At 35.9% G+C, this 13,297-nt stretch overlaps 1 pseudogene; it reads right to left on the bottom strand.

The window, feature by feature from the left end:
• The window catches only part of LOC141541004 (transcription elongation factor A protein 1 pseudogene), a 17,317-nt pseudogene extending 4,484 nt beyond the window's left edge, over nt 1–12,833 (bottom strand).
• Between the last annotated feature and the right edge of the window lie 464 nt (nt 12,834–13,297).

Below are 13,297 nucleotides of genomic sequence, written 5' to 3'. Positions count from 1 at the left end.
CTCTGGTATTTGCCAAGAAAATCCCAAATGAAGCGACAAAATTAGACATAACTAAAAAATGACTGAACAACAGTTCTAGCTCCTTTTCCTTCCAGAATATCATATTGCAAGCCCTCCTCTGCTTCATTATAACTGCTAAATCTTGTGTGGTCATAACTATGGCTTCACAGTATTTGGTTGGTGCCTTTCTGGTTTTGAATTTTCACTAACCTGGCAGCTTTGGATTTTGGCTATCCTGATTTTTGATTTTTTGAGATTTCTTTCAGGGGGTGTCTGGTAGATTTTTAAAAAAATTCTGGTCACAATTGTGGCAGTGCAATTATTCTTATATTTTCTCTTCTGAACTGTTCTCTAGATCTGTCATTTTTTCTTATGTTTCATATTTTCTTCTTTCTTGGTTTCTCATAGTTTCATTGGTTTCTCCTTGCCCAATTCTAATTTTCAAAGAATTATTTTCATCTAGGAGACTCTGTATTTCCTTTTCTAATTGGTTAACTTTTTAAAAACAAGCTTTTTGTTTTTCTTGGATTTTTTTTCACATTAAAAAAAATTTTAGTTTTATTACTTTCACTTTCTTTTCTCAGTTTTTCCTTCACCATTTAAAAAAAAAATTATGATTTTTTTTTTTTTTTTTGCTTAAAAACTTTTTTTCCCTACAGCTCTTGTAGGTAGCTTGGCTTATATTTGAAAGGTCTTTTGAAAAATTTACTTGTATATACATATAGGTATACACACATATACATATAAGCACATGTACACATGCATATACATACAAGCACGTATACACGCGCATATGCATATAGGCACGTATACATGTGCATATGCATATAGGCACGTATACACGCGCATATGCATGTAGGCACATATACACTTTGCAAATACAAACAAAGATAGTTTTCAACATACACCTTTGCAAAATTTTGTGTTCCAAATTTTTATTTTTCTCCCCCTCCCCTCACCCTGCCCAGACAGCAAGCAACTCAATAAATGTTAAACATGAAGCATATTTTTAAAATTTAAAAAAAATTTTTGTCTGTTTTCTTTTATAATGACTAATGTGTATTGTATAACTACACATGTATAATCTATTTCAAATTGCTTGTCTTCTCAATGAGGTGGGTGGGGAAGGAGAGAATATGGAATTCAAAATTTAAAAGATGAATGTTAAAATTGTTTTTACCTGTAATTGGGGAAAAAAAAAATACTTTATTTATTTATTATGCTGGGGTTAAGTGACTTGCCCAGGGTCACACAGCTAGGAAGTGTTAAGTGTCTGAGACCAGATTTGAACTCAGGTCCTCCTGAATTCAAGACTGGTGCTCTAGGTGGCCACCTAACCACCCCAACAAAATACTTTAATAAAAAAAGATATTTCCCCATAGTTTTCATTTGTCTGCATTAAAGGGTTAAAATATTGTACTCCTCTAAATCTAATTAAAGGAATTATTTTACTCTTTATCTTAATCTTATGACTACAATCTAGGGCTTTGGTCCAGAACTATATTCCTCCCCACCCTACACTAATTATTAGGCTTGCTTAACAGTGGAAGTAATAGTTGACTTTTGATGGAGATCTTTGAGAAGTGGCTGGATGGCCACTTTTCTATTATTTAGGTAACAGAGGGGGAATTCCTTTCAGATATAGGTTAGAGTAGTAGGTATCTCTCTCACTTTCTTTCTTTCTTCTTTTTCCTAATTTTTATTAGTTCCAAATTTTTCTTCCTTGCTCTCTTAAGAAGGCAAAAAAAAAAAAAAAACCCAAAAAACCCCAAAAAACAAAAACAAAAAAACCCCAAAACTCATTAAATATTTATAGTCATGCAAAATAACCATGTTCTTTCTCCACCCTGTTGAAAAAATGAAAAAATATGCCATGTGGAGGTGGATATCGGGTTTCATCAAAAGTTCTTTGGAAATGCAGAGGGTCATTATGTTGATCTGTCCCAAGTTTTTCAAAGCTGATTATGATTTTACAACCTTGCTTCTATTGTGCAGAATGTTATACTAATCCTCCTAAATTTACTTTGTACCAATTCATGTAGATCTTCTTAGGTTTTTGTTTTCTGAAACCATCCCCTTCATAATTTGTAAAGTTTGGCCTAGCTTTCTGTCATAGTCTAACCTAGTCTCAGCCTGAGGCAGTCTCTTCTAGCGGTCTGCCGGTCTGCCAGTCTCAACCAGTCTCCTCCTTAGTGCAGGAGGCAGGAAAGCCACCCCGAGGATGGTAAAAGATGGAATGTCTGTGGCTGACTTTGTCCTCATTTTAAATACCTTGTTACAATTACAGCAATTGTAGAACTATTACATCCCCATGGTAAGTACTAAGTATATGTAAACCAGATAATCATTGTATCATCAATTCCACTGAGTTAACACCTTCTTTCAAGTATACTTCTCCAAAGTGCCGCCCTCTACAATAATTTCTTACAGCACAATATTCCATCACATGATGTTTAGCCATTCCTCAATAATGGACATCCCCTGTTTCTAAAGCTTTGCCAATATAAAATGATCTAATTGTTTTGGGGGGGGTATTATATGGGTCCTATCTTTCTTTGAACCCTTTGGGGTATAAAGTTTTGCTGGGTCAAAATGAAGAACAGTTTATTTTGGGGCATAGTTCCAAATTTCTTTTCAGAATGCTTGGATTAGTTTACAACTCCACCAACATTGCATGTAATGTGCTCTCCCGGCAGTTACAATTACTAGTCTGTCCTAGACCCACCAGAGTACCTTTGACCACTGTCCTTTGCAGTGTGAGCTCTACCCGGCTCGCCTCCTCTGAGGCCTTCTAAGGTCTCTGGCCACAATCTCTTGAATCTATAGCTTAATAACCGGTAGTGCACTCAAGAACAACCACGTGTAATCTTAAAAGCCTTTATTATACCTACTCACATAATGCCCTAACTGATGCCCTGACTTGTTGGTTCCCGAGTGAACACCTGGTCAGAAGACCCATGTGTTCACTACCAAAATCCTTACCTCTGTTGGCTACCCATCTTGGCTTGGCCACCCAGGCTAGGGAGCCAGGGTGAAGAACGCCAGATTAAAGAGGGTGATTGCTGCCTGCAGTGGGCTTATAAAGGGCCTGTGAGGTCACACACACAGCCAATCAGCGAGAGAGTCACCCATTATGAAGCTATCTCAATATGGCCAGGATCCCGCCCAAGGGCAGTCCTAATATCCACAGAAATTACTTCCGGGCCTCAATCTCCCGATGCACTGTGGCACCCATTTACAGGCCCCTTACAATTGCATTAGTATACTTATTTTCCTACATCCTCTTCAGCATTTGTGATATTTTTGCTTTAGCTAATTTGATAGCTGTAAGGTTGTAAGTTGCCTTAATTTGCATTTCTCTTATTAGTCACTTAGAGCATCCTTTCATGATTATTGAAAACTTGAATTTCTTCCTCTGAAAATTACCCACCCATATACCCTTTGACCATTTATCAAGTGAAGAATGGTTGTTATTATAAATTTGATTCAGTTATCTGTATATTTAGAAATGAAATTTGCTAGTAAGATCCACCCTTCCCCCAAGTTTCCTGCTTTTATGATAATTTCAGATTAAAATTTTAAAATTAAATTTAAAAATGCATTTTTGTTGTACAAAGTTTTCCTTTAATCAAAATTATGCATTTTATCTTCTATGAACTTCTCTCATTTGGTCATAAATTCTTCCTAGATCTGATAGGTAATTTCTTCCATGTTCCCTATGATATAATTAGGCACTGAAAACCACACACTCATTTTGAGATTATCTTGTTATATGATGTGACATTAGTAGCCAAGGTTTTGGGGTTAATAAAATACTAAGTTAATGTGCTCATTGCTTCTGTATGTTGTGTATTCAATCTCTTGCACTGAGGATCCTATTTATTACCGAAATTTCAGTACCAAATTTTCATGATTATAGTTTTGTAGTATAGTGTGAAATATGCTACTAAGCCCCTTCTCATTTTTCCTATTTTATTTTTTGTTTAGTATTTTCCATTTCATTATTGTTGTTCTCTAATAAACCTTTTTTGTTAGTTTGGTTTACATGGCACCAAGTGAATTAATTTAGTACTGTCATTTTTTATTGGTTTAGTTTACGCATGAGCAACTAATATTTCTGTCTTTGTGCAAATGAAGTTTTATAAGTGTGTTCATATGGTTCCGGAGTCTAGGCAGAGAAATTTCCTAGTATTTGATACTGTTTAGATAACTTAAATGAAATTTCTTTATCTTTTGAATATGCAGAAATGCTGATGATTTGTTTGGGTTTATTTTATATCTGTAACTTTACTAAAGTAATTGTTTCAACTAGTTTTTAATTGGCTTTCTAGAATCCACAACATAAACCATCAAGTGATCATTTTGTTTCTTCATTGCCTGTTAATTCAAATTTCTTTTTCTTGTCTTTTGCTATAGCTATATTTTCTAGTAAAATATTGAACAATGATAAAGATAATGAACATCTTTTGTTCAGACCTAATTTTTACTAGAATGGCCTCTAGCTTATCCCCAGTAAAGATAATGCTGGGGAGGCAAACAGGAATGAGTATACCATTTTGTCAAAACCTCTTTCTGCATCTTTTGAGGTAATGATATTATTTTTGTTATTAATATAGTCATTCATGCTTGTAATTTTGCTAATATTGAACCAACCTTACATTTCTTGCATAATCCATTCTGAACATAATATGTTAGTTTGATATACACAAAAATCTAAGCTTTTAGGATAAGAATTCACTATCTGATAAAAAAAATTGCTGGGAAAATAATAAGATTTTTATAGAAGCTAGCTAGATAAGGTCAAAATGGATACTATCTAGGCATAAAAGGAAACATAAATAAATTAGGAGTATGAAACATATTACATATCAGATTTATAGACAAGAGAATATGAATAAACAAGAGATAGGATTTTGTGGGATGTAAAATGATTTTTATTACATTAAATTTAAAAGTTTGGCACAAATAAAACCAATGTAGCCAAGATTAGAAGGAAAGCAGAAAAATAGGGGGAAAAACTTTTATAGTCAATTTCTCAGATAAAAGTCTCATCTTTCAAATATAGAGAGCACTCAACCAAATTTGTAATAGCAGCCTTATTTTCAACTGATAATAACAGGCAGTTTTGGGAGAAATTATATAGTTATATGAAAAAATATTTTAAATTATCATTAAGAAATGCAAACAAACAACTCTGAGGTACTATCTCACATCTATCAGATCAGCTACTATGATAGAAGGGAAACATTGGGACACTAACCCTGTTGGTGGAATTGTGAACTAATACAATTTCAGACTTGGAACTAATTTCAAAGGCTATCTAGTTTAGCCCTTTCTTAGAGGTGAATTTTATCCGCTAAATTTCTGAAAACTGCTTGTGCAGATTTTCTTTGGAGATGGGCAGTGAAGACAACTCTTGATCCAACAACACAAATCCTTCCTCTTTGGAACAGAACTAGCATTTCAAACGTTCTTCTTAACAACTACAAATTTGTACCCATTAATCCTAGTCCTGCCAAGTCTAATTTTGTTCTTTCATTTGCCCCCAAAATTCCAGTTCAGAGGGTGGGAAAGCAATCCAGGTTTTATATCGCTCTTCTATATTCCAGGCACTGTTTTTATGTTTTTTAGAAATAACAACTCATCTGATCCTAATGATAATGGCTTATTATTCCTGTCTTATAGTTGAGGAAACTAAGGCAAGTAACTTGTGCAGTGGTAGACAACTACTAAGTGGCTCAAGCCAGAGCCAGCGCTCTCAGCACTGAATTACTAGCTGGCTCTTAATTTCTAGAAAAGGAAGTTATGAAATGTGACCAACTTTCTAGGAAAAGGACAAAGTCAGAATTTTCTAGTTTGAAATTGGCTGCATGATCTATCTGCACCCATGCTCTGAACATCAAATGCCATGTCAGCCATCCTTGAGTCCTGGTCTTTGCATACATGTCCCCTTTCCCTAAAGAGAAATAAAGTAGACACTTCTCTTGATCCTCATTCTTTCCCCACTGCTCACCCCAAGGAATTCCAGTTCTCACAGAAGATTTGATTTCCCACTTTGAGGAAAGGGAAGCATCATGGATCCTGAGTCATCTAGGCCCAAGGAACTCCTGTCCAGGTGAGTGAGATGAGAGCATGTATAGGAGGGCTGATATCACGGATCTGTGTTATAGAGAAGGGAATGCTAGGCTCGGGGACAGGAAGACCTGACTTGGAATTTCTTTTTAGATGCCTTTGAGCAATATAATCCTGGGAAAGTCACTGAACCTCTGAACATCAGTTTTTTCCATCTGTGAAATTAGCATGTTGGACACCATGGCTTTTCACTTCCCTTCTATGATCCTGTAATAAATCCAAGTAAAGGGGTATGCTTTGGCAAGCAGTATGACCACCATAGAGCAAAATAGGAAAAGAAGGAGAACCCATAGCAAATGGCAAATAGAATTCTATGAAATAGAAAGCCACGTTATCAGCCTAGAGAGAATAGAAGGGATTAAGTCAAATTGGAGGGTTGGGGAAGGCTGAAAAAATTTAGAAAAGATGTAATCAGTAGAATAGTGAATCAGGAAGTTGTAGGAAGATTACCTTGCCACAATTAGAATCCAACTCAATTTATGTAACCTAGGGGGCAGCTAGGTGGCGCAGTGGGTATCTCAGAGTTGTCTTAATTTGCATTTCTCTGATCAGTAGTGATTTGGAACACTCTTTCATGTGAGTGGATATAGTTTCAATTTCTTCATCTGAGAATTGTCTGTTCATATCCTTTGACCATTTATCAATTGGAGAATGGTTCGGTTTCTTATAAATTAGGGTCAGTTCTCTATATATTTTGGAAATGAGACCTTTGTCAGAACCTTTGCTTTTAAAAATATTTTCCCAATTTGTTACTTCCCTTCTAATCTTGTTTGCATTCGTATTGTTTGTACAGAAACTTTTTAGTTTGATGTAATCAAAATCTTCTATTTTGTGATCAATAATGATCTCTAGTTCTCTGTTCCTCTAATCTATTTATTATCTCACTCTTCATGCCTAAATCTTGGACCCATTTTGATCTTATCTTGGTATATGGTGTTAAGTGTGGATCCATATCTAATTTCTGCCATATTAATTTCCAGTTTTCCCAACAGTTTTTTCCAAATAATGAATTTTTATCCCTAATGTTGGTATCTTTGGGTTTGTCAAAGATTAGATTGCTATAGATATACCCTTTTTTGTCCTTTGTATCTAATCTGTTCCACTAATCTACCGGTCTATTTCTTAGCTAATACCAAATGGTTTTGGTGACTGCTGCTATATAATATAGCTTTAGATCAGGTACACTTAGACCACCTTCCTCTGAGTTTTTTTTCATTAGTTCCCTTGCAATTCTCGACCTTTTATTCTTCCATATGAATTTTGTTGTTATTTTGTCTAGGTCATTGAAATAGTTTCTTGGGAGTCTGATTGGTATAGCACTAAATAAATAGATTAGTTTGGGGAGTATTGTCATCTTTATTATATTCGCTCGGCCTATCCAAGAGCAGTGAATGTCTTTCCAATTATATAAATCTGACTTTATTTTTGTGGCAAGTGTTTTGTAATTTTTCTCATATAATTCCTGACTTTTCTTTGGTAGATGGATTCCCAAATACTTTATACTCTCAACATTTGTTTGGAATGGAATTTCTCTTTGTATCTCTTGCTTTTGCATTTTGTTAGTGATATATAAAAATGCTGAGGATTTGTGTGGATTTATTTTGTATCCTGCCACTTTGCTGAAATTTTGAATTATTTCTAGTAGCTTTTTAGCAGAGTCTTTGGTGTTCTCTAAGTATACCATCATGTCATCTGAAAAAAGTGATAGTTTGTTTCCTCCTTTCCTACTCTAATTCCTTGAATCTCTTTCTTGGCTCTTATTGCCGAGGCTAGCGTTTCTAGTACTATATTGAATAGTAATGGTGATAATGGGCAACCTTGTTTCACTCCTGATCTTTTTTTTTTTTTTTTTTTTTATCAATTTTTACATTTATACAAGGTTTTTTTTGGTTTTTTTTTTTGTTATTTTTGAAATTTTATTTTATTTTTTTGTGTCTTATTTTTTTTTATTATATATATATATATATATATATTTTTTATAATATTATCCCTTGTATTCATTTTTCCAAATTACCCCCCCTCCCTCTATTCCCTCCCCCCGACGACAGGCAATACCATACATTTTACATGTGTTACAATATAGTCTAGGTACAATACATGTGTGTGAATATCATTTTCTTGTTGCACAATAAACATTAGAATCCGAAGGTACATGCAACCTGGGCAGACAGATATTAGTGCTAACAATTTACATTCCCCTCCCAGTGTTTCTTCTCTGGGTGTAGCTACCTCTGTCCATCATTGATCAACTGGAAGTGTTCACTCCTGATCTTACTGGGAAAGGTTGCAGTTTATTTCTATTGCATATTATGCTTACTGACAGTCTTAAATATATGCTCCTGATTATTCTAAGGAATAGTCCATTTATTCCTATACTCTCAAGAGTTTTTAGTAGGAATGGATGTTGGATTTTGTCAAATGCTTTTTCTGCATCTATTGAGATGATCAATAATTTGATTATTAATATGGTCAATTATATTAATAGTTTTCCTAATATTAATCCAGCCCTGCATTCCTGGAATAAATCCTACTTGATCATAGTGTATTATCCTGGAGATGATTTTCTGAAGTCTTTTTGCTAATATCTTCTTTAAGATTTTAGCATCAATATTCATTAAGGAAATTGGTCTATAATTTTCTTTCTCAGTTTTCAATCTACCTGGTTTAGGTATCAGTACCATGTCTGTGTCATAAAAGGAGTTTGGTAGGACTCCTTCATCCCCTATTTTTTCAAATAGTTTATATAACATTGGGGCTAATTGTTCTTTAAATGTTTGGTAGAATTCACATGTGAATCCATCTGGCCCTGGGGATTTTTTCCTGGGGAGTTGATTAATAGCTTGTTCTATTTCTTTTTCTGAAATGGGACTATTTAAGCAATTTATCTCCTCCTCTGTTAAGCTAGGGAGCTTATATTTTTGGAGGAAGTCATCCATTTCACTTAAGTTATCAAATTTATTGGCATAAAGTTGGGCAAAGTAACTCCTTATTATTTCTCTAATTTCCTCTTCATTGGTGGACAGATCCCCCTTTTCATTTGTAAGACTAACAATTTGATTTTCCTCTTTCTTTTTTCTGATCAAATTTACCAAAGGTTTATCTATTTTATTGGCTTTTTCATAAAACCAACTCTTGGTTTTATTTATTAATTCAATAGTTTTTTTTACTTTCAGTATTATTGATTTCTCCTTTTAATTTTTGTATTTCAAGTTTAATTTTTGGTTGGGGGTTTATAATTTGGTCTTTTTCTAGCCTTTTAAGTTGTCAGCCCAATTTGTTAATCTTCTCTTTCTCTATTTTCTTCAAATAAGCCTCTAAAGATATAAAATTTCCCCTTATTACTGCTTTAGATGCATCACACAGATTTTGGTATGATGTCTCATCATTGTCATTATCTTGGGTGAAATTATTAATTGTTTCTATAATTTGCTGTTTCACCCAGTCATTCTTTAAGATGAGATTGTTCATTTTCCAATTACTTTTTAGTCTATTTACCCCTAACTTTTTACTGAATGTAGCTTTTATTGCATTGTGATCTGAGAAGAAGGCATTTATTATTTCTGCCTACCTACATTTAATTTTGAGATCTTTATGTCCTAATATATGGTCAATTTTTGTATAGGATCCATGAACTGCTGAGAAGAAAGTATATTCCTTTCTATTGCCATTCAGTTTTCTCCAAAGGTCTATCATACCTAGTTTTTCTAATGTTCTATTTACTTTTTTAATTTCTTTCTTATTTGTTTTGTGGTTTGATTTGTCTAAATCTGAGAGTGCAAGGTTGAGATCTCCCACTATTATAGTTTACTGTCTATTTCTTCTTGCAATTCTCTTAACTTTTCCTTTAGAAAGTTAGATGCTATACCATTTAGTGCATATATGTTTAGTATTGATATGGCTTCATTATTTATGCTACCTTTCAGCAGGATATAGTTTCCTTCCTTATCTTTTTTAACTAGATCAACTTCTGCTTTTGCTTGATCTGAGATAAGGATAGCTACCCCTGCTTTTTTGGCTTTACCTGAAGCATAATAGGCTCTGTTCCAACCTTTTACCTTTACTCTGTATGTATCTCCCTGCTTTAAGTGTGTTTCCTGCAGACAACATATGGTAGGGTTCTGATTTTTGATCCCTGCTATCCGTCTCCGTTTGATGGGAGCATTCATCCCATTCACATTTACAGTTAAAATTACTAATTCTGTATTTCCTGCCATCATATTATCCTCAGATTATGCTTTTTCCCTTGACCCCCCTGATACCCCTCCCCGATATTTAATTTATAGACCCCCTTGTGACGCACAACCCTCCCTTTTTTTTTAGTATCCCTCCCCCCTCCCTCCAAGTCCCTTCATTTATTCTCCTTTTCCTTTTCCCTTTTCCTCTCCCCCCTTTTAATGAGGTGAGAGAAAATTCTCTGAAAAACAAATATGTTAATTATTTATTCTTTGAGCCTCTCCTGATGAGAGTAAGATTCACACAATGATTCTCCCCCTCACTAAATTCCCTCAGTTATGGTGTATTTTCTATGCCTCTTCCTCGGATGTAGTTTTCCCTAACATTACCCAGTTGTTTCACATCTACAACACCTACTATAAGGATTGCAGGACATTGGAGAGCTCCCTGCAGTGGCTGTCAGGTCAGGGCCTGACCTCCACTCCAAATTTTAGCTGTGAGAGGCAGGACAAGGTAATAGCTATTATTGGAGGAGCCATGTCTGCTCTTTCTGTCCAGATAGGGACACTACTGGAGCTCTACAGATTCCCACAGATAAGAGTCTGTGACAACTTGTACCCCCTTTTTTAAAGGAAACATGTCCAAAATCAAACAAGATAAAGGGAAGAAACCATACTTTTATTTTGTGCTGACTATGTGCTATACCTGTTCTAAGAGCTTTAAATACAGCATTTGACCTTTAGAAGTCTGTTGGGAGGTAAGTGCCGTTATTATTCTTCCTTTCACTGTTCAAGAAATTGTAGCTGAGAGAAATTAATTGACTTGCCCAAAATCACACGGAAAACAAGATTAAGGATTTTTTTTAAGTTTAAATTTAAAGTTTTTAATTTAAATTTAAAATTTGAATTTAAAAGCTGCTATCAAACAAATAAAAAAGGACAATTGATCACTTTTAACAAACAATTTATTTAAAATCAATTTCCCCCATGGAAGATCTATTAAGAGCAGTAATTTAGAGTTAAGAAGTATAAGAATTGCAATTGGTCACAGCTAGTCACAGATGCAAAAGGATATCTAATCACTAAGGCTTATTAACAGTCCTTATGATCAAAGGGAGAGACTCATTGAAAATGGTATCTACAAACTAGATCAGCTGTCCAAATATGATTTCTTTACCACACTACATTTGGCAATCCCAAAATTACACTAATCTTTCTTCTCCTTTAACAAAGTAGGAACGTGTCAGTACAGAAATAAATGCAAATTCCACTTTCACATGAACAGAGAAGCAAACTCGTTTTTGTGAATGTTTCAGATTAAAAAAAAAAGTTAAAGTTCATTTCCCATTAGGAAGAAAAAGAAACAAGTTACCAACAGTTGAAATTGATAAAACTTTAATGTTGACTTCGTTATCAAAATGGGAAAAAAAAAAAAGTTTTAAACATACACCATACACCATACACTATCTGACCTAACACTGACTCTCTAAGAATGTTTTCAAGAGAATACAAAAACTAAAACTAAAACTAACCCCGAGGACTTTTTTCTGCTTTACAAAATCTCATTTGCAGGGAAACTAGATTCTTGACTTAGTTTTTAAAGCTAATTCAAAATCTTCCTTTGTAAGTGTCCAGGTATCTGGCGAATTTCTTCTTCTAAACCAACTTCCATCTATTTCCACATATGTTGTCATAGGTTCATAAGGAGTTAGGGTGTGAAACTGCGTCTAGGTACCCTTCTTCTTGTTACATTTGCCACATCGAAATAGGTCCGTTTGGGTCCCACCGGTCCGGGCCATTTGATGTATTCTAATAGCTTCTTTGGTCAGGTTTCTGCGCATCTCTTTAAGTTCCTCACTAGCCATTTCTACTGCAGTCATTCTAGCAAAGGAATCTGGAGATATGTTCCCACACAGTACATTTTTCCTTAAGTTTGGATTCTTTGCATCCTTGAGATTTGCTGTTCTCCTTCGTAGCCTGTTTTGATACTTCATGTCCCTGTTCCGTAACTCCTGATATACAGCTTCCTCAATCTGAGCTCCCAGTTCTTCTACATCGGCGCCAATAGCGAAGTAGTCACCTCCAGTTCTGAGGGCTGCAGCAAGCAACTCTCCGCACTTGATTGGAACCGAACTTGAAGTGCTTGGTGCCCGGGGGAAAGCTTTAATGAAGGAATCAGAAGCCTTTGTCTCTTCCTTTGCTTTGCTCCTGCAGCTCCTTTCTCGTTTTGCCTCAGGCCTGCACTGGGAAGAGTGAGCAGGTCCCTTTTTTGGTTTCTTCAGTTTTGGAGGGCCCAGAGACCGACTTCTTCCAGCGTGTGACGAGAGACTTGGCTAATGATGTGACTTCTTCATCTGTGCTCTGCTTGCGCACAGTATTTACCGATATTCCAATTTTTGTGGACCTCAATAATTCCAGAGTCATAGGAACGTCTTGAAGTTCCTTTAGTAAATCCAGTGCCCCGGCCGCGTTCTTGTTCTGCACCATCTTATCTATCTTCTTGGCTGTGGGAAGGATCTCCACCTCCATGGCTCGGGTGCTTTTCCAACCCCACTCTCGCCCACACCTCGAGGGGATGGGACACGGGACAAGCGGGAGCAAGAGGGTGATGTCAGAAGAGAAAGCGTGGGAGAGGTGCAGCAGTCCCAGGATGTCAAGAAGAGACACCCACCGAGAACCAAGGCCCAGGGCCCTCTCAGCCACAAATAAAGACCGGGCTTGGGGACTGCTCCTCTCAGGCGCGGGGGACTGCTCCTCCCAGGCAAAGACAGCGGATGGAGCGGGCTGGACTTTGGAGAAGTATACTTGAAGGTAGTATACTTGAAACGAGGATTTAACTCAGAGCGATAGGAGACGGGACAGCCACCACCAGGGTCTTTGTCATCGAGTCTGAGTTGGAGAGCTTGAACTCCAGCCTCCAGTCCTCAGTCTCTCTCTGAGTCTGTCTCCCTCCCAGATCTCTTAGCTCTTATATACTCTCTTCTAAGTACACC

Source organism: Sminthopsis crassicaudata, chromosome 1, assembly GCF_048593235.1.
Source record: "Sminthopsis crassicaudata isolate SCR6 chromosome 1, ASM4859323v1, whole genome shotgun sequence".
In the NCBI taxonomy this organism is placed as follows: domain Eukaryota; kingdom Metazoa; phylum Chordata; class Mammalia; order Dasyuromorphia; family Dasyuridae; genus Sminthopsis; species Sminthopsis crassicaudata.
The sequence above is the reverse complement of the archived record's forward strand: the minus strand, read 5'-3'. Positions and strand labels throughout refer to the sequence as shown.